The 27,788-nt window shown below is 46.4% G+C and overlaps 1 long non-coding RNA gene across 17 annotated transcripts in view; it reads left to right on the top strand.

The window, feature by feature from the left end:
* LOC139360983 (uncharacterized) overlaps positions 1-27,788 on the top strand; it is a 178,299-nt gene that overhangs the window by 19,557 nt on the left and 130,954 nt on the right. For 14 of the 17 annotated variants that reach the window (XR_011618557.1, XR_011618562.1, XR_011618569.1 and 11 more), the window contains 3 exons: positions 5,109-5,213; positions 17,324-17,481; positions 23,201-23,316. The exons of 1 other annotated variant lie outside the window; for it this stretch is intronic. This is a non-coding gene — a long non-coding RNA (uncharacterized lncRNA). The remainder of the gene's footprint in view (positions 1-5,108; positions 5,214-17,323; positions 17,482-23,200; positions 23,317-27,788) is intronic. 2 more of the 17 variants (XR_011618555.1, XR_011618554.1) reach the window with 2 other exon arrangements.

Here is a 27,788-nt window from a genome sequence, read left to right as displayed (position 1 = left end):
CGGAGTCCCAGATTGTCCCCTTTCCACTAGGGTGGTCTTCCAGTCAACCGGACATGGGCTGCATGACAACTCTTTTCCAAGATTCTACACCCTGGAGTAACAAGTCATGCCAGGCTCTCTCTGTGCTCTATGCTGAAGTTTGGCACCCTGCAGTTCAGCCCCTGAGGGCCATCCAGCTCCCATCTACTAACACTTTTAAGTTCACGTCATGTTTGTCACGACAGGGAGGAAACTTAGCATTCCTTGTAGACCTGAAGGGATACAGTAAGCTTAAATATTTTCAAGAGCTTATCAATCAATCAGCTCTTGTTAATCCCTGAGTGGGTGTGTGGTGGTATTGTGGTGGACCTTTACTGGACACTTTGCCAAATAAGAGGAGTGGCCCTTGTGCTTTAGTCCAGTTGGCTATCCCTTTCACCCTGGCATTTCATCAACCAGAGGAAGGAAAAATAAGGCCTCATAAAGTGAGAGAAGCCCTTATGGGTCTTTCAACTGTCATATCTATTTAGATGCAATTGAAGTCCCATGGGGGAATACCAGGTCCATTTAAAGCCCAAAATAGCTGCAGGATTTGAGTCAATATTTTGGTAGGTGACAATTAATAAAAAGGTAGATTGGATAAACTACATCTACTACAACCAACAGTAATTTATAAACTACACTAGAGATACTGTTAAAGGAATACCTAAATAATTGGGGGCTACTAGCCAGATGGCTTAGGAAAATAGGATAGCCTTAGACCTTATGTTAGCAGAAAGAGGAGTTTGCATCATGATTAAAACTCAGTGCTCAACCTTCATCACAGATGACACTCCCTAATAGAAGTATAATAAAAGTATTGCAAGGTCTGACTGCTATATCCAATGAGTTAGCCAACAACTCAGGGGTAAATGACCCTTTACAGGATGGCTAAAAAAAGGTAGTTTGGTAAATGAAAGGAATAGTAGCCTTAATAGTAGCCTTAATTCTACTAATAGTAGCCTTAATAGTAGCTTTAATAGTATAGTAGCCTTAATAGTATAGTAGCCTTAATAGTAGTCTTAATAGTATAGTAGCCTTAATAGTATAGTAGCCTTAATTCTTACTTCCCTTGCATTCGTAATAGGTGGAGTTACTCTTGTGTAGAGTAATAGGTGGAGTTACTCTTGTGTATATACTCTTGTGTATATGAGCAGTGCTATGTCATACCATGAATCCATAAGTAGATGCTGAGGCTCATAAAAACGGCACTTACTGAAACCTCCATTAATTATCCTCCACCTTATCCAGAGAAGCTTTTTGTTTTGGAAAATCAAACTAAGCCAACATATGTGTAAAAAGTTTAAAAGAAAGCTGTATGAAAATACAAGGGCAGGCATTGTTAGACAGGAGTTCTAAATTTCAAAGAATTAATGTGTCAGTATGTTCAATTCTTTGCATTCTACTTTTAAACTTCCGGGTAAAGCAACCTTTTTCAATTACGTACGCCACCCTAACTCATTCTGATCATCTGCTCCACCCTACTCATTTCAATTACCTGCTACCTGCTCTGCCCTGACTCGCCAAAGCTCTTAACCCATCATTCTCTTTAGATTAGCTAATTGGAATTAGTTTAGCCTGTGCTGTCTAACCCTAGCCAATAGGGGAATAACACAGCAGCAGGGGCCACATGCGTCAGGGATAAGAACCCCTTCCCCTCCTTTGTCCAAATGTGTGCTCGCCATTGTTCCATCTATAAGGGGGCACCCTTCTATATAGAAGTAACTTGCCTTGCAGATAATTAAAAATTTATATTCGAGTGCAATTTCTTTTGCAGCACCAAAACACTCTATATAACAAAATCATACCCAAAAAATTGTCAAATATAAAATGGTGTTTAGCTTTCCTAAGGCCCAAAGGCAGCCAGGTAAGTCACAAGGCCCCTCATCCCAAGGCCACACTGCACAGGGGTGGTGAAGGCCACAAGAAGGCCAAGACATTAAGAAGGGGCAGGGCCTCAGCATCCCCTGGGTGGCACTGAGCAAGAATGGAGCGGGAGGCTTCACGGTGAGGCCTCAAGCCCCAGAATATGCAGCACAATTATACACTTAATTTGTCTTCCTCTTTCCCTTCCCACAGAACTAAAAGTATTTTATCATAGGTACCACCCGTAGAATTTCCAGTACGCTAGCGCCAGACTGAAAACCATGTCCTTATAAAAAGATAGAAAAACCTCAAGGCTATTTTATGCTGTTAACTGCTGAGACTGCCGTTCGCGCAGCTGAGAAAAAAAAAAAAAAAAAAAATTTTTGACTTGACCATACTCAAGTCAAGAAAACATCTTCCTCTCAAAATCATACTAGGATCAAGCCCTACTAAGTTAAAAAAAAGCTGGATTCTGGTTTTGGTTGCGCATATGTGCCGACCCCATCTCCCCACCCCCAGTCCCCTACCCCAAGACATGGACTCCCTGGTCCCTTCATCACACACTGACCCTTCATATCTTCATGGTTTCTGCACTTGGCCGCCACAGACCTCTTGATTTCTGAGTTGCCATAGACATGAGTTAACAGTAAGAAGGGTAGTCTGGTGCATTTCTGTTTGGCAACATAGCTTGTTTATAGTCGTGGTGGTGGTTTTGATGTGAACATGTATTCTAAATGAAGCTTTTTTTCATATCTTAGAATATTTCTTTACTCGGGAGGCTGGTGTGGGAGGACCCCTTGGGCCTAGGAGGTCAAGGCTGCAGTGAGCTGTGTTTGCACCACTGCATCCCAGCCTGGGCAACACAGTGAGACCTTGTCTCTTAAAAAAAAGTCCGTAATGTTTATTCTAGATACTTAGAGGTTCTGGATTGGTATTGTCTTCCAGAAATAATGGGATCAGGCAAACAGATTTTTCTCTTAGAAAGAAAAGACCTTTAGACCAGCATTTCTCTTTCTAACTTGCTTTTAATACCCTGTAGGACCCTAAGATAATGAAAATCTTAGTTTTGTTTCACTTTACCTGATTTGGGCCCAGTGTCTTCATACATGTGGAACAACAGTTGGATTAAAGCAGTAGTTCTCACTGGCGTGTTTTGCCCTTTAGCAGACATCATCTGGAGACAATTTTGGTTGCCAGGATTTTCTGGGTGGCCCTACCAGCATCTAGGAGACAGATGCTGCTCAACACTGTTGTGCATTCAGACTCTGAACCCAAATGCCAGCGGCACCGAGTGTGCAAACTGTTAGACTCTGGTGCTTTGAGGGCTCTTAGGACTCTGGAGTTTGATGCTGGGGTTCCTTGCTGGGTTCCTGCTGCTGATGCTTTTCCCCTCTCTGAGCTGTTTTATGGAAAACTTCATGGCATACTTGCTGTTTTTCACTGAAACCAGGTTGTGTGGTGACTAGAAACTGCTTATTCACATTTATTTTTATTGACTGATTGATTGAGACTGGATTGCAGTGTTGTGAGTAGCTCCAGCCAGAGGTGCATACCACCATGCCCTGCTATTTTTTTTGGATTTTTTTGCAGAGATGGGGACTCACTGTGTTGCCCAGACTGGTCTTTAACTACTGGGCTGTAGCAGTCTGCCTGCCTCAGCCTTCTGAAGTGCTGAGATTACAGGCGTGAGCCAGCGCACCCAGCAGCACACGTTTATTTTTAATGGTGCTTGAGGTTAATGGCAGCTTAGAACAATCCTGTCTAGGAGTGTAAGGACAGAAAAACCTCACTCCATCTTTCCAAAATACACACATCATGAGTGTTGCTCAGGAAACGCAATTCTCTTGGATGCTAAGAGAACCCTGCACCAGCAAGCCTTTCCTGGGAGCTGCCTTCAATCCTGTCTGTGCTTCCCTCCCTGGTTCTGCACATGGAAGTGTTTGGAGTTGTAGGAGAGCCAGATGTTTGGATGGGACTGAAGTAACATGGGTGTGGATTTTGTTGTTTTTGTTGTTGCCATTTAGACTGGTTTGTTTTATTCTTGGAGTCCCCAGAGCTCTTCAGGAAGATTATGTAGTTTTATTCAGCTGCTTTTTTTTTTTTTTTTTTTTCTGAGATGAGTTTCACTCTTATCACCCAGGGTGGAGAGGAGTTGTGTGATCTCGGCTCACTGCAACCTTCGCCTCCCGGATTCAAGCGATTCACTTGCTCCAGCCTCCTGAGTAGTTGGGGTTACAGGCATACACTACACACCTGGCTAATATTTGTATTTTCAGTAGAGATAGGTTTTTGCCCTGTTGGCTAGTCTGGTCTTGAACTCATGACCTCAAGTGATCCACTTGCCTCAGCCTCCCAAAGTGTTGGGATTATAGGCGTGAGCCATGGTGCACTGCCTTATTCAGCTTTTTAAAAAATGATACTGCATTTTACTTTTAAAATACTCAGTAGAAATGAAAACTACCATATCTTTTTTTGTATCTTTTCTATAGTTTAACACTTAATATGCTTCTTAAACTTAAAATTAGCCTTTTAAAACCATTAAAGTGGCTCACACTTGTAATCCCAGCACTTTGGGAGGCTGAGGTGGGTGGATCATCTGAGGTCAGGAGTTCAAGACCAGCTGAGTGTGGTGGCGAGCACGCGTAATCCCAGCTACTAGGGAGACTGAGGCAGGATAATCATTTGAACCCGCAGGAGAGGTGGGGGTTGCAGTGAGCCAAGATAGTGCCACTGCACTCCAGCCTGGGGGACAAGAGCGAAACTCTGTCTCAAAAAAAAAAAAAAAAATTAGCCTTTTAAAAAACTTACCTTACTGGTAATGTTTTGTTTATGTGGCAAGGCTACCCATTTGTTTTATTTGATTTCTTTTGTATAAAAAGCTCCAGAGCCTCTAAAATCTGGTTTTATGGTGATTTCACAAAATTGTCATTGCTCTTTTTTTATATTGGACTTTGGATTTACCTTAAGTTGTCACTGTCAGTGTCATGTGCTGTTTTTTTTATATTGGACTTTGGATTTACCTTTAAGTTGTTGCAATTGCTAATATTTGATGAATGAAGATAAGTTTTTGCCTTGGCACAGTGACCAGGAGCTGAGCAGTGGGTTGTGGGAGAGGAAGGGAGGTGGAATAAACCTTATGGACCAAATGGAGGGAGATGAGAGCTGTGAAAGAACTGAGGCTGAAATTATTATTGACATGAGCTAATTTCACTCTCTTGTTTCAGAATATATACAGAATATATACAGCCCTGCTGTATATCCAATGGGGCACACCTCCATTGGATTTAAAAGACAGTCCTCATCAGCACTGACTTCCAGCTATAGAATTGGTAAATATTCACTGCATTCTGTATCAGTTTATGTTATTGTCATTGGTTTATAAAAATAAGTATCAAAATAATGCATGAGTTGGTTTTCTTAGACTTGATAGAGTTTTGCCAAAATGTTTTGAATTTTCTTCTGGATTTCAGTTAGAGTGTTTTCAGAGTGGTAACAGGTGAGCTTTTTCGGATTCATGAATGGGATCCTTGGTGTCACAGTGAGAAGAAATCTGCTGAAAAATTAAATAGGCTGTTAATAGCCTATAAAATAAGTTTATTTTCTCTTGGCTTCTTTTAATTTTCTTCATCCTCAGACTGTCTGAAGATGACTGGGACCGCACCGTGCTGTGTGTTCTGTGCTTGGCACGTGTTGTGTTAACAGTTTGCATCAGTATTCTGTATCCTAGGAGCTGTTCTTCTCCTGTTAGGATCCTGGTGGTTGTCTCACTGGGTTGTCCTTGGATGAGGTTTCTGTATCCTGGGAGCTGTTCTGCTCTTGTTGGATCTTGGTGGTCTCATCAGGTTGTCCTGTACTTCTGGGCATGGTGCTGCTGCGGAGCCCTCTAAATGGCTACTCTGGTTTTTCCTAGGAGCTGGAGACCAGTGTGTGTGGTAGGCAGGTAAGGAGTGGGAGCCTGGTTCGCCAGCTCTGACTCTTTGCATCCTCCTGGGAGTGACTGGCATGTTTTTTGAGAGGAGGGGCGGTAGTCTCCATAAAGACTTTGGCCTTGGCTCTGACCAAGCATGTGGTACTGTAGGGCAGAGTCCTCCCTCCTTGAGGAGACTCGTGGTAACTGGCAGGTTATTTTCTCTGATATGTGGATTGTCAGCAGTTGAAGAGAAAACTCTTGGCTAATTTAAATTTTCATATTTTGGCCAGATGTGAGTCAGGGTTTCAAAGTGAACAGTCCAAAAATACATAATCTCTTTTGTGTTGTTACTCCTAGCAAACATGAAAGAACCTCTCCTGTAGCTTCTTTCGGAGCTTTGTAGTTTGGTGTATCCATCCTTTAACTCAGTCACCTTGAGTCAGGCCACTTTGAGATACACCTGACTGATTTCTTTCACATGACTCAAATCTTTACTTGTAAATAGACATGAAGTTTGAGGAAAGGGAATTTGAGATATTCCTGAAAATAGGTCTAGAATTGTCTTCTCTTAATCTGCGGGATGGTTTGCAGTTGGAATGAAGCCATCCTGGGCAGTGGGCATGTTTATGATCAAGTGAGATGTTTTTCAAGATCTGGAGGTGGACTGAGCCTTGTTGTGATAAAAGGGTTGCCATTGAGGGGCCAAGTACATGGGAAAAGGCAGGCAGCAATGAGGGAGCACCCCACATTCCAGAGTCTAAGCTGTGCCTCTTTGTGGAAAGGATACTGCTTACCTTAATGTATGACAAGGAAAAGCAAAATGCTTCATTTTATTTTTTTATTTTTTTTTCTTCTGTAGAGACCAGAGTCTTGGTATGTTGCCCAGGCCTGTCTCGAATCCTTGCCCTCAAGAAATCCTCCTGCCTCAGCCTCCCAAAGTGCTGGGATTACAGTTGTGAGCCAACCACACCTGGCCAAAATGCTGCTTACTAGTGTGAAAAATAAAATTATTAATAAACAATTAGTGGCCAGGCATGGTGGCTCACACTTGTAATCCCAGAACTTTGAGATGTCAATGTGGGTAGATCACTTGAGGCCAGGAGTTCTAGACCAGGCTGGCCAACATGGTGAAATCCCATCTCTATTAAAAATATAAAAATTAGCCAGATGTTATGGTGAATGCCTGTAATCCCAGCTAGTTGGGAGGCTGAGGCAGGAGCATTGCTTGAACTGGGAGGTGGAGATTTCAGTGAGCCAAGATCACGTCATTGCACTCCAGTCTGGGCAACAGAGCAAGACTCTGCCTCTGGAAAAAAAAAAAAAAATTATCCATGGATTCAGATTACATGCGTCTCTGATTAAGTGGGAAAAAGCTATCAGCAACTCTGCTGACAGGACCTAAAATTGGCCTAAATGTCTAGTACTCTAATGGATTGAAAAGAATAGATGTACTGATATTTAGGTTTGATGACATAGGAAATGTTGGCATTTTTGACCATGCCACAGTAATAATCTAAGGTGTTTAATGACATTTGTCACTTTTGTGAACTATAAATACTCAGTATTGATTTTTGTCTTTTTTTTCATCTGTGGCGATTAGATTGAATAAAATGAAGGCCCTTTGCATGAGGTCTGTTCTGGCCACCAGGGAGACTGCAGTGTTACTACAGTGAGGCCCTCCTGAGCAGGGGTTGGGCACAGTGTGACCAGCAGCACCATGACCCATGTGGGCATGTGAGGGCCTCCTGAGGACCTCGCTGAGGCTTATTCGCTTTTTTTTTTCTTTGAGACGGAGTCTCGCACTTTAACCCAGACTGGACTGCAGTGGCATGATCTTGGCTCACTGCAAGCTCTGTCTCCCGTGTTCAAGAGATTCTCCTGACTCAGCCTGCTGGGTAGCTGGGATTACAGGTGCCCACCACCATGCCCAACTGATTTTTGTATTTTTAGTAGAGACAGGGTTTCACTGTGTTGGTCAGGCTAGTCTTGAATGCCTGTTCTCCATTGTTTTATCTGGCATTGAAATGCAGGGTTTAAAAAAGGAATAGCTGGCCAGGTGCAGTGACTCTCGCCTGTGACCCCAGCACTTTGGAAGGATGGAGTGGATAGATCACTTGAGCTCAGGAGTGCAAGACCAGCCTGAGTAACATGACGAGACCCCGTCTCTACAAAAAATAAAAAAATTAGCCAGGCATGGTGGCATGTGCTGGTGGTCCCAGCTACTTGGGGAGGCTGACTAGGGAGGAAGGATCAATTGAGCCCAGGAGGTTGAGGCTGCGGTGAGCTATGATCATACCACTGCACTCCAGCCTGGGCCACAGGGCGAGACCCTGTCTCAAATCAAAAAAGAAGAAGAATTTTACAGTTTCCCTAATATTTTTCATTGGTATTTGTGTCATTCCTGTATTTTTCACTTTGATTACTTGGGGTGGAATGTGAGCAGTTTAGATGAGATCCGTAGTCACTTCTTCAGTACTTGCTGCTGTGCTCGTTTCTCCCATTTGGGCATGACTTAGGTGCCCAGCCTGGATGGATTGCAGGCTGGTCCTGCTGGGGGACTGAGAATGACTTTTCGTTTTTTGGTTATAATATTGCAGTTATTTTATTTCTTTTGTTAACTACAGTGATTCTCATGGGACCAGTGTTTTATTTTTTAACATCATCAATTTTTACAGCTGACTTAAGGGAATTTTTTCCTCCATGTTTTTATATCTGAGGGTGAAAAACATTTTGCCTGGATCTAGCATAGGGTCCTCAGTAAGTTCTGTTTAAATTGAAGTGAACTTTATGGATGCAAAAACACCAACGTGCCTTTTTCCTGTCTCGCTTGTTTCTTCCCAAATGTAGTTGGGTTCCTGTAGCAAATGGATTAAGGGCTCTGTGTGTCTTAACACATGTCTTTGCCACCAGAAGGCCCATTTACAACTTGCTTAGATTTTGGTGGGAGGAGGAGGAAGGAAAGAGAAAGGAGATAGAGGGCCCAGTGTGGCCTGAGCACCCCAGTGCCTGACTGAGGGAGAGGGATGGGACATGGCCAGGAGACTCTGGGAGGCATCTTTGTTACTGGCCATTGTATTCCTCAAGTTCTGCTAAGAATTCTAGTCTCTTTTTACCCCAACTCTAGAATAAGGATCTTAATTATTTATTTGTGTTGTCCATTGGGAAAAATGATTTGAGATATGCATACTGTCAACAAAGGGATAGTGATGGGGTTCCTTCCCAATGTAAACTGGCCAAGCACCATGAGATTATGTTGATAATCCTAGCACTTTGGGAAGCTGAGGTGGGAGGATTGCCTGAGTTCAGAAGTTCAAGACAAGCCTGGGCAATATGGCAAGACCCTGTCTCTCCAAAAAATACAAAAATTATCCAGGTGTGGTGGTGTGTGCCTGTCGTTTTCCTAGCTACTCAGGAGGCTGAGGTGGAAGGATAGCTTGAGTTCAGGAGGCAGAGGTTGTAGTGAGCTGTAATCACGCCATTGCACTCCAGCTCTAGGTGACAGAAAGATTAGCAGAAAAAGAAAAAAGGAACAAATGTAGACCATCCTGCTAGTGAGATGTTTAGTGCCTGGCCCAGCCACGATAGCCTGCTCCTCTGTCCGTTGCAGTTGAGGTTTCCCACCACTTGTGTGCAGGGATTCTGAAGGCAGTGCTGGCCTCTGGCACAGGGCCACAAATTTGAAAGCGAAGTAGAGCAAAAAGATCCCTAGGTACCCATGGTGGCACCAGCATGCATGAGAGGGGATGTGGTGGAGGGCACCATCACGGAGGCATGGCCCTGGGTGTGGACAGCCAGTGTGGAACCTGAGCCGCTGTGCTGCAACTGAGAGCCTCCTGCCCTGGCCACCCCTCTCTCTGCAGACAGCTTTCAGGAAAGTGCATGTGGAGGCCAGGCAGCTGGAATGTGTTGACTTTGGCAGCAGGAGCTGCCCAGCTTTGCTTACTCTGTGGCCCAGTACATAAGGCTCTGTGTAGAACACATGCTCACGCACATGTGGTTACTGTCTCACCCTGGCCATGGTTGGCCACTGCCCACCCCTTTCCATGAAGCTTCCTGTGGGCTCAGAGGGCTCTGCCTGGGCATGGGAAAGTAAGAGAAATGAGAAGCGAGGGTTCTTTGTAGATCAAAGGATGTTTTTATAGTTTTTGGTATTATTGATGTTTTGCTAAATGGATGATTTATTAGGAAAAATAAAACTGGGATTCTTGTTCATATCTGATGGTGTCAGCACATCAGCAGGATAGCAGCTGCTTTAGGGAAATGCATGTGTATGGAGGGCAGAACTAGAGCAGTAAGTAGAGAACAGAGGGTGGCCTTTGTAGCTCAGGGCAGGTGTTTCCCTCCGTGGCTCCACATGGTTCCTGACGGCCTCAGCGGGGTGTCTTAGCCTGGTCTGAGGGCCGAGACCATCACTCCCACCACCACCATCCATGAGTCTTTTTCTCTTTATTCTGTCCATTTCCTGGGTTCAGTCAGCCTTTGTTTAAAATTTATTTTGCCTGTTTTTTGTTAGTGGGAACAAAATTTCTAAATATTGAATACTGGTGGCTTACTAATACAGACTTTGGGGATAGACTTTGTGATGATTTTATGAGGCTTTAGGTGATGCTCAAAGGACTGTACCCACTGGCTTGGCTTCTGTGTGTTACCTCTTCTGTGTTAAATTCTGGCCTGTAGCTGAAAGGCAAACAGTGTTTTAAATTTAGATTGAAATTGAGAAGTGAGCTGAAAGATGCCAGTTTAGATATGATCAGATTTTGTTAAAGAAATCCTAAAAAATGCCAGGAATTTTTTTTTTTTTTTTTTTTTTTTGAGACGGAGTCTTGCTCTGTGCCCCAGGTTGGAGTGCAGTGGCACGATCTCGGCCCACTGCAAGCTCCGCCCTCCGGGTTCAGGCCGTTCTCCTGCCTCAGCCTCTGGAGTAGCTGGGACTACAGGTGCCGGCCACCTCGCCCAGCTACTTTTTTGTATTTTTTTAGTAGAGACGGGGTTTCACGGTGTTAGCCAAGATGGTCTCTATCTCCTGACCTTGTGATCCGCCCGCCTTGGCCTCCCAAAGTGCTGGGATTACAGGCTTGAGCCACCGCGCCCAGCCACCAGGATATTTTGACCTTGTAATCCTGTATTCTAAACTTTTAGTGTTATAGTGGAAACTTTTAGTAACACAACAACCACTTTTTGTGTGTGTGTGTGTGTGTGTGTGTGTGTGTGTGTGTTTTGGTAGAGACAGGATCTTGCTATGTTCCTCAGACTGACTTTGAACTTCTAGCCTTAAGCAATCCTCCCTCCTCTGCCTCCCAGAGCTGTGTAATTACAGGCATGAGCCATGGCACCCAGCCTTTCTTGCTCTTTTAAGAAGCTGGCTGTCTTGCTCATCTCCCTCACCCCTGTATGTTTTTGTGTTGTGGGCAGGGCCATGACATGCACAAGACGACAACCATGGGAAATGCTGGCAGCAACCCATGGAGAAAGAATGGACTAAGGATGGGGAACATCTTCCCACCCCACCCCTGTTGATAGGTGGATCTTGAACAGAGTTGTGTTGGTGGCTGGGATGCTGGAGCCTGTGGGGGTTTGAGCTTTGTTGTAGCCTAGTGATTTATCTAACACCAGAACTTGGTCTAAGTCCTGTGGAGACGGGGAATTGCTGAGGGAAGCTGTCATCAGGTATGTGAGCTCATCTCATTTCCTTAGACTGTCAGCTTCATCTAAAAAATCTGTTTTCTGCTCCTTAAGGGGCCTGGTACCTGGCCCCAGGGCCCACTGGCCTGGGCTGCCAGCTTCCCTTGACTGCTCTGGCTTTTGTGCAGTTGGTTTTTCTGAATTCTGTGCTGTGGCTGTGACTCTTCTCAGTTTTGCTCCCAGAGGCAGGGTTGGGGCCGCCTTTCCTGTATTCCTCCTTTTGGAAGCTGCATTCCACAATGGCTTTTTCACTTGTATTTTCCAGTAACTCCTAAGCACTGTGAGAGGCACATGCTCTGCTAAATTTCTTCACTTATGTTCTCTTTTCTCCCTAAAAAATCCCAGAAAATTGCGTTTTCCTTGTTTTTATTACAAGAGGAATCTAGGCCTCAGGGGATGTTTAGGAAGTAGGGTTTGAATTCAGTATTCCATGGCTGATCAGTGAAGTGAGTGAGTGAATCCTGGGGTCCTGCTCCACCATCCTGAGGCCAGAGACAGTCATATTAGTGCTGCACTCTAGGAAGAGTGGTGAGGGGTGTGAGGGGGTGCTGGTGTAGCCATGAGCATGGCTGGGGATCTTTCATGCTTATCTCAAGGGTCCTCACTTCCACTCATCAGCCTGGGCATCTGGTGTTATGCTCCTGCCAGATGCAGCAGGCCTGCGGTGTGCCAGAGCAGGGCAAGGGAATCTGGGCTGACCAGTTGCCACCACACTCAGGGTAAAGCTAGGCCGTTTCTAATGGCCTGTGTACCTGTCATCCTCTTCCTCCTCTGCCCAGGAAACTGGGGACTGATGCTGGCCTTTCTGTGCATCAAACCAGGTGGTTTTGCCAGCTTCATGCCTCTTTGTCCTGGTCACCATGTCTGTGGTAGCCCAAGGCTAAAGTGAATGTGGAAGGGCTGCCACTTCTCTGGGGTGGAGAACTGGGCTTCGTTGAAAGGAACAGCACTGGTGTGAGCTCTCTCAGGGAGTTTGTTGGCCACGTATCTATATGCATGCAGAGCTTGCCAAACAGTGCAGCCTTCTCAGGGGTCATGTGCAAGTCCTTAGAGCTGTCTTGGCCTCTCTTTCCCTGGCCGAGTGGTCACACACATGCAGTGGCTTCCTGTTTGAGTCTGGGACCAGCTTGAGGGCAGGGGCAGTACCACTGGGTGGCAACTGTGGCTGGGGAGTGACAGCAGTGATTTTCCATGCTTTTCTATAGGCGTGTTTGTTCTTTACTTAAAAATTTATCAGTTTGACTTTTTGAAGTTAATGGAAGACTGAGTTTTACTATGTGGACAAAAGAGTTAATTTTTCTTATTTTTTTTGGGGGGGTGGGGAAACAGGATCCGTCTCTTTCACCCAGGTGGGAGTGCAGTGGTGCGACCACAGCTCATTGCAACCTCTCCCTCCTGGGCTCAAGCCATCCTCCTATTCAGTCTCTCAGCCTCTCAAGTAGCTGGGACTTCAGGGGCACACCACCATGTCTGGCTAATTCTGTGTGTGTGTGCGTGCGCGCGAGTGTGTGTATTTGGTAGAGACGGCATCTCGCCATGTTACCTAGGCTGGTCTTGAACTCCTGGACTCCAGTGATCCACCTGCCTTGGCTTCCCAAAGAGCATAGATTACAGGTGTGATCCACTTTGCCCAGCCCAGAGGGAGTTAGTTTCTTAGGTGTGTGCGACTGTCATACAACAGTCTTGACAGGTGAACTTTTTGGCTTGGGTCAGGGGTCCTGCTGGCAGGAAACGCTGGCAAGGGCCTAGGAAGGCAGCTCAATGTCGCAGAGGCTTCCTGGTTTCATCTCAGTGTCTCTTTCTTTAAACCTCTGGGCATATCATCTATTAGTCTTTTCCTTTAATATATTTTTTTTCTTTTTTCCCCCATGTTCCTTATATAAAAATATGAATCTTTTTCTGTCAGTCCTTTTCAGTCTTTTCCTTAAGATGCTGATGTTCCCTGTGTGCCTTCTTAGGTCACTGTTTTCTGTCTGCATGTTCTTTTTTTTTTTTTTTTTTTTTTTTTTTCTTTCTTTTTTGAGGTGGAGTTTCACTCCTGTTGCCCAGGCTGAAGTGCAGTGGTGCATCTCAGTTCACTGCAACCGCCGCCTTCTGTGTGTAAGGGATTCTCCAGCCGCAGCCTCCCGAGTACCTGGGATTACAGGTGCCTGCCACCATTCCTGGCTAATTTTTTGTTTTTTTAGTAGAAACGGGGTTTCACCACGTTGGCCAGGCTAGTCTCAAACTCCTGACCTCAACTGATCTGCACCCCCACCTTTTGCCTCCCAAAGTGTTGGAATTACAGGCATGAGCCCCCGCACCTGTCCTCATGTTCTTAATGTTGCTGATTTATCTCCTGTTCCCTTTTCCTTTTCCCCCTCTGTATTCCACAGCTGACCGTTCTGCTGCTTCCAGGAGGACACCCTGTCCTGGGCACAAGGCTTTGTCCTGTGCTGTGTTTCATGCTTGTTGGGATCTCTTATTAGTGCGAGGGAGGCACTGAGGTCCATCTTCTTCTTCAGAAGTCTGTCCTCCTTCCAGATGCCAGCACCGGAGTACTGGTTAACTAAACCCTGTGTTTGATCTCCTGCCCTGGGCTTCCCTTGTCTCTCTTTCTGTCTCTATCCAGACGATAAGCACTGGGGGAACACTTACTTGCTGCAGCCTCTGGTGCGTGCATGTCTGTGTGCTGATGCTGGGCATGGCCAGCAAACATGTTGTGTTGTCACGGTACATGGTGGCTTCTTTGCCAGTGCATTCTTCTCAGCAGCTGCTGCTTCTTCTCTAAGACTGACCACAAGTCTCCGAGTGCGCTGGCTGGTCTGTTGTCGCTCTCAGGAGTGTGACTGAGGCTGTGCTCTGGGTTTCTGATGCCCACTGTGACCTGGTGGTGAGGGTCTGTGTTTCTGTCAGTGTTGCTGGCATGAGACATGTCTGTCCAGCACGTGTGGGTGCCGACTATCAGAGAGCCTCTTGCTTACAGCACCAAACCCCTTGCTGTGTTTTTATTATTAAGAAATAGGAAACAAAGGGCATAACCAGACTTAGGTGATTTTCTGGCTGTATTTTTTCTTTTCTTTTTCTTTTTCTTTTTTTTTTTTAGACGGAGTCTCCTTCTATCACCCAGACTGGAGTGCAATTATGCGATCTTGGCTCACTGCGACCTCTGCCTTTGGGGTTCAAGCAATTCTCCCTCCTCAGCCTCCTAATTAGCTGAGATTACAGGCGTGTGCCACCATGCCTGGCTAAGTTTTTGTATTTTTAGTAGAGATGGGGTTTTACCATTTGGCCAGACTGTTCTCGGACCACTGACCTCAGGTGATCTGCCCGCGTTGGCTTCCCAAAGTTCTGGGATTATTCTTTCTGGAGCTTTGCTATAGATAAGCTGGCATTTCTTGCATTGCATCCTTTGTGAAGAACGCTGGGGGAAGATGTGAGGGATTTGAGCCCTGAGCACCAGGGTCTGACTGGAAGGAGGAGCTTCATGGACAGGCCTTGAGGACACTTTGGTGCATTCCTGAATTTTCCCTGTGAGAACATACTTTACTTGCAGCAGTCAGGAAGGCCAACAGGAAAGTTACCTGTAAAGCCGGGCATGATGGCTCAGGCTTGGTGGCTCAGGCCTATAATCTCAGCACTTTGTAAGTCTGAGGCAGGAGGATTGCTGCAACCCAGGAGTTCAAGACCAGCCTGGACAACATAGTGAGAACCCTGTTTCTACCAAAAAAAATAAATGAGCCAGGTGTGGTGGCGCATGACTGTAGTCACAGTTACTTGGGGAAGCTGAGGTGGGAGGATCGCCTGAGCCCTGGAGGTCGAGGCTACAGTGAGCTGAGATCATATCACTGCACTCCAGCCTGAGTTTCCACTATGTTGGCCAGGCTGGTCTCAAACTCATGACCTTGTGATCCGCTCGCCTCAGCCTCCCAAAGTGCTGGGATTACAGGTGTAAGCCACCGCACTCGACCTTCCATAAGATCTTAATACTATATTCTTACTAAACCTTTTCTACGTTGAGTTGGGTTTACATACACAAATATCATATGTTACAGTTGCTACAGTGTCCAGTACAGTAGCACGCTGTCCAGGTTTATTGCCTAGTAGCCATAGGCTGCCCGACTCAGCCTCAGAGTATGCAGTAGGCTGGACCATGTAGGTTTGTGGATGTGCACTTCAGGATGTATACGTGATAATGAAATTGCCTCATGACTCATTTCTCAGAATATGTTCCTGTTGTTAAGTGACACCTGACTGGACTGTGTTTTCTCTTCCTTTTATATTGCTAAAGTAGGGCATCTATTATAAGCTAGTAAAAATTATTTGAGAACACAGATTCTGGAGAAAAACTGCCATGAAACTCATTTAGAAATAACCACAGAGAAATATGAACAGGGAAAGGTTTTGTTGTGTCGCTTCCTTGACTCTATTGTGTCACCAGGTTAACTGGTGTGGGTAGTTGTCCTGTGAGACCGTATGACGAGACGTCCAGCTGTGGTGTGGACTATGGCCCTGGTAGGATGGGAGAGGAGAAGTTATTAGATGTCTCTTTTTGGAAATCTGATTTCAGTTTTATTTAAAACAACAAACTACATTATGGTAGTCTGTGGACACAATATTTGTCTACAAATTCACTTTAAAGGAAAGAAAGCTAACCAAAAGTCAACAGTGTGATATACGGTATTTCTTTATTTGTGTAGTACATTCAGCCTCAAAGTGGCATTTGGATACATGATGCCTTTCATCCTCAGAATGTCTTTGTCAGGCATGGCTGAGCACATGGCCACCTGTGCCTGTCCCTGCCTGTTTTCCAGGCTTCACCTCTGTGCTCTTGTAGGAAGGTTAAACATGCCACTTTGTGGCGTGCAGAGTTTCTCACCCTCAGGATCCATAACAGCAACTGTGTCTGTCTTCTCTTGACCCAGGCATTAGCCTGATAAGAGTGCTGGTAACTTTGACAATCAACAGGTTTTCAGGATTCATAAAAGTGACTGCATCTCTCTTCTCCTGACCCAGGCATTCGCCTGATAGAGTGCTGGTAACTTTGCCAGTCAACAGCGTTTTCAAAGGCAGCTTTTTCCTTCTTTTCCCTTTACCCCATACCCTTCAAACTGATGGCTCATTTTCTGAAAGACACTAGAATAACAAGATAATACTTTGTGGCTATTAATGCTTTAAAAGTAGAGGAAAATTTTTCCCAGTAGGAGGCATAATAGGGTTGTACCTTTTCAATGTTTTCAGTGAAGGTGATTTTTTCATGCCCTTTGATTCCAAAAATGTGTTGCTTCCTGCACTTCAATTTTCCTTAGTTACACAGATGTTGATGGTCTCAGAGTCTTTGTTCATGATTTAGTGCCTTGGTGAGGATGGGTAAGAGACTAGAACGGGGCTCTACAGTAGCCCAAATAGGTTTTCCCTCTCAGCCCCACACTGCCTGAGGCTGGTGGGTCGAGCCACCTATGGGCCATGCCCATGACTGTCTGTTGGTGCTAAGAGGACTCCTGGTTCTTCACAAACATGTGCCTGGTTTGCAGCCTACATGTGGTGTGGTGTTTGCTCTGAGAGTTTCTTGTAGTTTGGAATTTTAGTTATAAGTTTGCCATGTTCTGAGTCTCTTGCATTCTTTCACTCTATTTTAATTTTATAATCTTGCTACCACTCTGTGCCCTATAAATACAAAGATGTGTGTTTGTTTTGCTTTTTTAAGAGATAAGTCTTGCTCTGTTGCCCAGGCTAGAGTGCAGTCATGGCTTACTGCAGCCTCAACTCTTGGACTCAAACGATGTCGCTTCCTCAGCCTTCCAAGTAGCTGGGACTCCAGGCATATGTCACCACACCTGCCTAATTTTTTTATTTTTATTTTTTTAGAGGTGGGCTTGCTCTGCTGCCCAGATTGGCCTCAAACTTCTGGCCTCAAGTGATCCTCCTGCCTCACCCTCTAAGTAGCTGGGATTAAAAGCACTTGCTGTCCTGCTCACCTAAAGAAGCATTTTGAACCCCTTCTCCAGGAGGCGCAGGGCTTTTATGTAAGTGGTTGCCAGCCTTTGTCTGTTTGGGGGTGTACTTTTTTTTTTTTAAGCCGCCCTCATTGCCCAATCCTAGTTGAACATGTGTCCTGTTACTTTATCTGTGGGCTTCCTGGGGTGCTCTCCCAGATTGCAGGGCCTCGCTTACTGATAAGCTTCCTCTGGACTTGGGTTCCCCACTCTGCCCTTACCTGCGTGGGCTCTGCTGCTCCCTACCGGTAGCAGATCCTCCAGGAGACTTGTGTCCTCAGTGGAGATCCCTACGGATGAGCTTCTCCATGTTCTTCCACTGGTGGTGCTGGGGCCAGTCAGGAGTGGGGAGCAGGGCCACACAGGATTGTTCACAATATCTTTGTGACTGATATGAGTTAGTACACATTAAATGCTTCCTGTAAGTGCCGGTAAAGCAGAAGAGAGGTAGCAGATCAGGCCCTAGGGAGTGCGGAGTCTGTCTGCCAACAGGAAGTTTCTCTGCAGTGTTTTACCTGAAAGCGCCAGGGCACATCACACTGAGTGGTTGATGAGGTGTCTGTGCGCAGTGATGACAGCAGCGTTCAAGGTCACCTGCCACCACACAGCTGAGTGACCTTGGTAGTGTTGGGCACCTCCTAAGGCAGTGCCTACGTGGTGCCTGGTGTTTGATGGTGAGGGGGCTGAGGTAACTGACCTTACTCTAGAGCTGGAGCCCAGGCTGAAACGAGGGCACCATTGGAAGGCTAGGGTGCCGTGCTTTGTTGGGAGCGGCACAGTGCTGGCCCTGATTGGGTTCCGTCTCCCCGGAGAGCCTGGATTGTCTGCAGACCCCGCGCTACCTCAGCCTGCAGTGTCCCCCACCCCACCTCCTCTCGCAGTGCCGCCCCCACCCACCTCATTCCGCAGAGCCCTCACCCTACCTCATCCCACACAGTCGCCCCCTCACCTCAGCCCGAAGAGCTCCCCCATCGCAACTGGCAGAGCCCCTCCCCCTCTACTCACTGTGCAGAACGGCCTCCTCACCTCCTCCGGCGGAACCACCCCCTTCACCTCACCCCACAGTGCTGCCCCCCTCACAGCTCACCCAAGGCCTGAACTCCAGGCCCAATCGTCCCACCTCAGCCTCCTGAGTAGGTGTGCGCAACCATACCCATACAATTTTTAAATGTTTATCTAGAGACCAGGTCTCCCTATCATTCCCACTGTGCTCGTGAACTCCTGGAGTCAAACGATCTTCCTGCCTCCACTTCCTCATGTGTTAGGTACAGGCTGAGCCACTACCTAAAATTTAAATGCATGTACCTACCAATTAAATAAGCGCTCAATCCCAGATACCTTATTGTGGCTTGCTAAGATTAGGAGTTCATGTTAACTATACATTAATATCACTGAGACAAGCCTCATCCTTTCTACAAAGAACTGGTGTAAGTAAAGTGTAGGCACCCATACATAATTGTCTCCACATTTTGCCTGCCTTTGTTGGAAGGGCTGTGCTTTCATGCAGTAAAGTGTAAGTCCTCATCTTTACTCTAAAAGTTACACAGATTCAATGCCTTATGGAAAAATCAGGGTTTCCATTATTAAAGACGTCTGTCCATGGACAGAGAGCGAAACTTGGTGTGGGAGTCTCTTGGGACTGCTGTGAAAAATCACTACAGACCAGGAACTTCAACAGCAAGGATTTGTTCTCCCAAGGCTTTGAGGCCCAAGTGGTCTGCAGGGCTGGTTCCTTCTGGGATGCTGTGGTGGGGGGCATTTGCTCCAGGCCTCTCTCCAGGTTCTAGGGGATGGGGGCAGTCTCTTGTGTGCCTGGGCTTTTGGGCGCATCACCAGGATCTCTGTCTCCACCTTCACAGGGCGTTCTCCCTGTGTGCACATCTCCGTGTCCACACCTACCCTTTCTAGAAGGAAACTAGTCCTGTGGGATGAGGGCCTACCTTAGTGTAGTGATCTCACCTTGATCATTGGCAAAGACCCTGTTTCCCAGGAAGGCCATAGTCTATGTTGTTGTGGGGCTAGGACTTCAACATATCATTTTTGGGGGACACATTCCAACTCATAACATTAGTAAATAAAGTATAGAGAAGAAAGTAAAAATTGTGTGTCATCCTACCACCCAAGATAAAACATCTAAATCTAAAATGTTGAAAATATCATGTATTTTTTATGAAATGAGGATTACACTGTATATAAAGTTTCATGTTCTGCATTTTAAAGCTTAGCATTAATTTCCCATTTTCCCAATGTGATATTTAGTGGCTGCATAATCAACTGAGAAATTTAATGCCAGGTATAGTGGCTCACACTGTAATCCCAGCACTTTGGGAGGCCAAAGTGGTGGATCATGAGGTCAGGAGTTCGAGACCAGCCTGGCTAACATGGAAAAATCCCATCTCTACTAAAAATACAAACATTAGCCAGGTGTGGTGGCAGTCATCTATAATCCTAGCTAATTGGGAGGCTGAGGTAGGAGAATTGCTTGAACTCGGAAAGTGGAGGTTTCAGTGAGTTGAGATTGTGCCATAGCACTTCAACCTGGGCGACAGAGCAAGACTTCGTCTGGGAGCAGGAGGGAGGGGAAGAAAGAGATAAATGTTTAATACTGAGGAAACTTGAGGACCAGTGTGTTGTGGATTTGTCCACGTGCATGCAGGTCTCCCTTTCCATCTTGGTCTGGGGCGCCATGCCAGACAGCACTGGGGCAGAAGGGGAAGTGTTTGTGAATCTGAGGGGGACGGAGCCTGTGAGAGGGCATCTGTAGAGGGTGGAGGGCGTCAAGCGTCATAGGTGTGTACAGCTGGTCCAGGTGGCTGCAGGGGTTCCTGTCAGATGACCAGCCTCCAGCACAGGGAGACCTGGGGCAGAGGCGGTCCTCTGTTGTGTCACTCAACTTCTTGGTCCTGGTGCACTGGACCTCCCTGTGCTCTGGGAGCAGACTCTGTGCTATGTGAATCCAAGCCCCGTGCTGCAGGACATTTTGTCTTTCTGATAGTACGGTCACTTTTAAAATAGTAGACTTTATTTTTTATATTAGCTTTAGGTTCACAGCAAAATTGAGCATAGGTTCATAGCAAAATTGAGCATAAAGTACAGAGGGTTCCCCTGCACCCCGGGGCTCAGCATCCCTACAAGCGTGGCCATTTGTTGTAGTCGTGATCCCCCTGGACACAGTGTCATCACCCACAGGCCACACAACTTCAGGGTCCACCCGGTGCTGTGCAGTCTGTGGTTGGACGAACGTATCCTGACATGGACCCACCATTGTGGTATCATACAGAGTAGTTTCTCTACCCCACCTCTGTTGTGCTCCTGCTATGCATCCCTCCATCCTGCCCTCTCCTCAGCCAAGTGACCAGGCTTAACCACAGGACAAGATTAAAGAGGACCAAGAATAGGCAACACCACCACTAAAATGATCAAAGAGACTCCTGGTCTAAAAAGTGAGATGCTTGGTCAATTTTAAGGCAGCGTCTTAACAGGAAGAATTATGCCAGCAAGTAAACTGGCTGAGCACCAGGGAAGGACTGCATACTGCCAGAAGAATAGACTGGACTCTTTCCAGCTCCATAATCTTGGGAGCAGCATTGGTGTAGAAGGAACCCTGATGGCAAGCTGTTATGTAAGAACCCAGTCCTGCACTGTGGGGACGGCTTTTTCCCAGAGTGCTGGGATTAGGGGCTGGAGTCACCATGCCTGGCCCAGGACCTATTTTTCTAACGAGAAGTTTCCTGATGACTGAAAGCACTGTGGCAGGTGTGGAGGAGAGGAGGACATCTGCTTTCCAGGGACTTGCAGATGACTATGGAACTGCAGTCCCAGATCATGCCCGTGTTTTGAAGAGACACAGGTCAGAGGCTCCTACCGCCAGCCCATTGACCTCAGGAGAACATTGGGCTCACAGCAGCTGAGTGGCCTAGGGAGCCTGCCTGGAACCTAGGCTGTGATGGGTGAAGTCTCCAATAGGGCTAGGGAGGTGGGGAGGAGCACCCTGTGAGTTGCAGACTCTGCTGTGTTCCAGTCAGTAAACGCTGGGGTCTAGGAACCCACTTTCATTTTTGACACATAGTGGTTTAAGCTTTACTTATTCGTAGCCCTCAAAATTAAATTAATCTTTATTGCAAGCACTTTCATAATTTTTTTTTGGCTTTTGTTTTTTGATACATCTTCCTCATGCAGATCAGCATGATTATTCCCATTGTCTGACATGTCTCCTCCTATTCATTAAATATTTAGAACCTGTTTAGTGCGAGATACTATGCAGAACTCTGCCAGATTCCAGAATGAAGGACAATAGGCCCAGCTGGAATAGTTCCTGCATGTTTGTATCACACTGGCTACATCCCCTTTTAATCCTTAAAGGTTTTGTGAGGTAGACGTTATTATTCCACCTAAGAGGAAACTAGGCCGGGCACAGTGGCTCCATCCTGTAATCCCAGCACTTTGGGAGGCCGAGTGGGCAGATCACTTGAGTTCAGGAGTTTGAGACCAGCCTGCGCAACATGGTGAAACCCTATCTCTATTTAAAAAAAAAAAAAAAAAATCAGCAGGGCATGGTAGTCTGCACCTGTAATCTCAGCTACTCGGGAGACTGAGGCGGGAGAATTGCTTGAACCCAGGAGGCGGAGGTTGCAGTAAGCCAAGATTGTGCCATGGTACACCAGCCTGAGTGACAAATCCAGTGGTGGCCGCGTAACCTACCTCTCCTACCCTCCCTGCTCTTGGCAGGGCAGAGACTTCCTCCATATCATTGGGGCCTTCTATGGCTCCTGTACTTTCCAGGACATCTGAAAGCAGCCCTAGCCTGTCACCACAGGTGGCCTCCAGAGCATCCAGTGGAAACAGCACCTGGGTTAGGGCCACCCTCCTCACTGCCAAGCCTTTCATGCCCTTGACCTGGTAGTTTAGGTGTGGGGAACTGGGTAAAGGTGGATTGCTGGCACATCCCTGTCCATTCGCACGAAGCTCTGACTGTGATAGGACTGACTCTTCAGGCTTCTGCTTTTTGGAGATGCTGTTTACAAGTCATCTTGTCTGGAAGGATTCTACAGTGCTGTTTTGGATTGATGGAATCTTAACAGTCAATGGTTTTCTTTAATAAAAAACTTCAATAGCTTATGAGCGTGTCTGCTTTTCCACCTAGCAGAAGGTAAGGGAATCACTTTCCTGGATGAGACAAGATTTGAGATTCAGTCTTGACTTGTGCCCTGCAGGCTGCTTTTGGAAACAATGCTCCCCAAGGGCATCTTTCAGTATACAAGGTCACTGCGGGCCACTGCCATTCTTCCGGGGAAAAGCCCCCTGTGCCCCCACAGCTTCATGTTGTGTGCCGGGCTCTCTATCCTCTGCGATCCCTGCTGGGAAAAGAGGGCCGCTTGCTAGGGAGCTAGTGGCTAGGTTTCCAGCGTCTCCTTGGGTAAATGTTGGGGCAGCAGGGCAGTGTGGACGGTCCCTGGACACACAAGTAACATTGGTCGCACTGCCTTCAGAAGGGAGGATTAGTATGTTTTAATAATCAAGCTTAATAAAAATGTGGCTGATTTTTAACATGGAGTCTTTTTTATTGAGTCATTATGTTAATGGAAAACTTGAAGTTTGGATTTCCATTTTGTTGTAAACCTACATTAAAAGTAGATAAATTGTTCTTTGGAAGGTGGTATTATATTTTCTTAATCTGTAATGACTTGACTTAAAAACAAAAATCTGAGGAACAGGAGAAACTCTAACATCCCCTTTGCTTCTCTCACAGACAAATTTGACCCAGTTGGCAGGCATGGCGGCGCACACCCGTGGTCCCAGCTACCTGGTAGGCTGAGTGGGAAGTCAGCTTGAGCCAGGGAATTCTGGAATGCTGTCTGCTATGCAGTAAGTGCAGCATCTGTGTGGTGACCTCCTGGGAGTGGGGACCACGGGGTTGCCTAAGGAGGGAATGGTCAGAAATGGAGCTCTTGGCGAGCCGCTTGTGTCTGGCTTGATCCCCGGCCTCTCCGCCTCTGACTGTGCAGCAGCAGGAGTGAGGCAGGCAGGCTCTTGCACGGTCTCACTGCCACTCACGTTGGCTTTCTGTCGTCAGACATGAAAATGGTACTGAATGGGGTTTTCTTTATAGACTGTACATGATGGATTGTACCTAAAGTGAATTTGTATTTTTGAAGATTTTGAAAGCATTTGAGTGAAATGTGAAAAGGCAGCATTGCGAGGGTATTGTGTTGGGAATATGGTGACTGTCTTCTTGGTCACTCAGTAGAGTTGACCTACTGAGAATTGGTAGGGAGCAGCTTGAGGCCCTGCTGCAGGGACACCCACAGGGCCTCAGTGTCTCTGGTGCCCTTCCCTCTGTAGGGTACTGGCTTGTGGATAGGCTCAGTCTGCTCTGCCGGGTGGGGAAGAGGTATGCTCCATTAGTAGGTGGCCCTAGCAGGTGGTTCTGGTGGCGCTTCAGGCTCCCTTTGAGTTCTTTCTTCTCTCTTCTCTTCACTCTGCCACAGAAAACCATTTCTCTCTGCTGGACACTGAGGCTCACACCTATAATCCCAGCGCTTTGGGAGGCTAAACTGAGTGAATCATCTGAGGTTAGGAGTTTGAGACCAGTCCAGACAACATGGCAAAACCCCATCTCTACTAAAAATACACAGATTAGTCGGGCGTGGTGGCAGACACCTGTGCAGTGAGCTGAGATGTGCCATTGCACTCCAGCCTGGGTGACAGAGCTAAACTCCAGTCTCAAAACCAAAACCAAAACCAAAGAAAACAAACACTATTTCTCAAGGCCGGGCATGGTGGCTCACTCCTGTAATCTCCACACTTTGGGAGACTGAGATGCGTGGATCACCTGAGGTCAGGAGTTCGAGAACAGCCCGGCCAACATAATAAAACCCCTTCTCTATTCAAAATACAAAAAAATTAGCCAGGCATGGTGGCACACACCTGTGATCCCAGCTATTCATGAGGCTGAGGCAGGAGAATTGCCTGAACCTGGGAGTTGGAGGTTGCAGTGATCTGAAGTCTCATGACTGCCCTTCAGCCTGGGCAACAGAACAGGACACTGTTTCGAAAAAAATAAAAATATTTCTAGACTTTGGGTGCCTGGCTGTCTAGTTTAAGATGCAGTTAGAGGCTCAAGGAGTTTCTAGACATCTTTTAACTTTGCTTGGGCCACCCCCTGCCCTGGTCAATGACCTTAAATGCATTTGATGAGTTCGAGGGCTCCAGGGGAAAGAGGAGATGGTGGGAGCAGGCTGCCTGTCACCTGGATGCACCCTGCTGCTGGGAGGTGATGTCCACCTTGCCAGTTCTGGTGATGCCTGCCTGGGCCCTGGTCACTGACTCCTTCCTGTGACCTTCTGTGGGCCTGGAGAGTCATGCTGGCTGATTGCATGGTTTGTAAAGCACTTTTACTTAAATGACCTCAAACACACTACATTGATGATAGAATTAGATATGGTCTGAGCTGTTTGAAGATGTCATAGCCTGAGAGTGCAGTCTGCTGGACTGTGATCACCAAGTGACTGGCCTGTGGCAGAGGCAGAGTTATGCTCTCATGGGTCTCATCTGACCTCTACCTCTTCCCCCCATTCATGTGGGGCTGAATGTGCTCAGTGAACACTTGTTCACAAAGTGTGTAAATTCAGTAATGAGGGGTGTATATGACCACAGGTATTCTCCAGTCTGAATGTGAGTAGCAGAGGGCATCTGTTTCCTGATGAGAGTTCTGAAGATGGGTTTCTGTGATGCACGTTGTCTGACAGGCATGTTGGTGGATGTTAACTCCTTTCATTGTTCTTCTCTTGTTGTAAAGCATATCATCCCATGTAAGTTACTTGTTTGGATAATTAGAAAATCATACTTCATGTTTTATAAACTAGAATACTTACCCTAATTTGGCTTTTTTAATGATGATGATTTAATGCGGGGGCTGTTACAATGTGAAAAGCTCTTGCTCCTTATACAATAATCTTAAAACTAGTAGGTGCTGGTGTCTGGGAGTTTCTTGGTGTCTTTCTTCTAACAGTCTGAACTCTGTTGCTTGCTTACTCACCCCTTTTTGTTTTGTGTTTGTTTTTTTTTGAGGTGGAGCCTCGCTCTGTCACCCAGGCTGGAGTGCAGTGGCACGATCTCGCCTTACTACAACTTCCACCTCCCAGATTCGAGTAATTCTCCTGGCTCAGCTTCCCTAGTGACTGGGATTACCCGTACATGCCACCACGCCCAGCTAATTTTTTTTTTTTCCAATTTTTAGTAGAGATAGGGTTTCACCATGTTGGCCAGGTTGTTTTCAAACTCCCGACCTTAAATGATCCACCCACCTCGGCTTCCCAAAGTGCTGGGATTACAGTCATAAGCCACCTCAGCCCAGCTGCCCTTCTCACCCTTTTTTGGATCAATTGTTTACCATGTGCTCAGGGACTTCACTTGGAGCCCCTTAGGACCTTGCCCTGCCACAGTGGGCCCACACTGGGAAGCAGGGATGCATGCTCCATCTACCTGCCTCAGCCGTCATGTGCCCAAGACCTCTGAGATTCATTGTCCTGTATAGGCTTGGTCACCTTTGGGGCCAAAACTGCACACACTCCTTCCTCGTGTTAAGCCCCAGTGCTGGTGGTGGTTATGCAGCGCTGCTGCCTGTGCAGGCGACACTTCCTGAGGCCTCCACGTTCTTCTCTGCCTTTGCTCACTTCTCTTCCCTGGAAAGCGGGCAGGCAGTCGTGAGGCTTTCCTTCATTTTTTCCTAGAGTTTCTGCAAATCTAGAAACTTGTCTCCTATTGGTTATTGTCTTTCAACAAAGACCAGTTTGGCATTACACAAAAAATACTTTCACATGTCCAAGGCAGTGGGCAGTATCCTGGGGTGCAGCGGGATAATTAAGGAATCAGAGAGACTGAGGGGTTGAGGAGAAATTGTTTATTTAGGTGCACTGACCCAGTCAGATTAACATCCAAAGGACTGAGCCCGGAACAAAGAGTCAAGCTACCTTTTAAGCATTTCATGGAGCAGGGGAGTAGTTGTACAGGGGGAAGCATATTACAGAAGCAAGAAACAAAGACATTCAGTTAAGACATGCGTTAACATTATTTTTTACTTTTCAAGGAACAACATGTTTTACCTCTTGAGATTATCTGTTTAGTGACCTTGCAGCTGCACAGCTAGAGAAACAGAGTCTTCACAATGCCTGGGAAAGGGAGAGATGAGGCTCACTAGTCACAGAAAAACAGGCAGTCAGTTTTTTTTTTTTTTTTTGAGAGGGAGTCTCGCTCTGTCGCCCAGGCTGGAGTGCAGTGGCCGGATCTCAGCTCACTGCAAGCTCCGCCTCCTGGGTTTACGCCATTCTCCTGCCTCAGCCTCCCGAGTAGCTGGGACTACAGGTGCCCGCCACCTCGCCCGGCTAGTTTTTTGTATTTTTTTTTTTAGTAGAGACGGGGTTTCACCGTGTTAGCCAGGATGGTCTCGATCTCCTGACCTCGTGATCCGCCCGTCTCGGCCTCCCAAAGTGCTGGGATTACAGGCTTGAGCCACCGCGCCCGGCCCAGGCAGTCAGTTTTTAAAGAACTCAGCTCTTTCTCTTCCTCCGGGGCAATTGTTTTTTCTTGCATACAACTGAGTTTTTGCTTACACATTTTTAAATTTCTTTTAATTCCTTTTCCATTTCCCCCTTTGGTGCTTTTTATAACAAAGGTGTTAATAGAAAGCAGCATTATTTGTCATCTGTTTGTGTAGCTGGACTTTTTTGTCTACAGGCAGTGGCTGATATTTGGTTAATGCCATCAACTGCGTGGTAGTGTGTCAGTTTACTATTCCCTCTGTAGTTGACTGAATACTCCTAATACACAGATGTAAAAGGCAAGGGAGGATGAGGCAGATGCCAAGAATAAACAAAAACCTACCAGTGAGGGTTTTAAATCCTCCAAAGATTAACAACCGTCCTCTAAATAAGGAATCTGGATACCGTCTGCACCAAGTCTGAACTGGAACATGGGCCAACTTGCATATTCTAGCTGTGATTATGCTTCTTTTAGTTCTTCTTTTATTTTCATCATAAAATGGATACCATAAGAGTTCCCTTTGCTTTAGAGAAATTAAAAAGAAAGATGGCTTGATTATTCCTAACACACACATGCCCCTGTCCATTTAGACAGCAGTTGCTGATATGCCCATCCTCCGTAGATCCAATATAGGCCAGAGGGTGCTGTCCAAGCATTTGGAGCCTCTAGCTGATGCCAAGAGTGGCTTAGAGTAGAGAACTGAGAGAAGGGGTTTGGATCTGTTAAGTAGGAGTTGTTCTGGGCATTTCTCCATAGAGTTTTGTTTTTAATCTTATCATAATACTGTTGCCCTAGGC

Source organism: Macaca nemestrina, chromosome Y (genome assembly GCF_043159975.1).
Source record: "Macaca nemestrina isolate mMacNem1 chromosome Y, mMacNem.hap1, whole genome shotgun sequence".
Lineage (NCBI taxonomy): Eukaryota > Metazoa > Chordata > Mammalia > Primates > Cercopithecidae > Macaca > Macaca nemestrina.
Note: the sequence above shows the minus strand (reverse complement) of the source record. Positions and strands in the feature narration are given on the sequence as shown.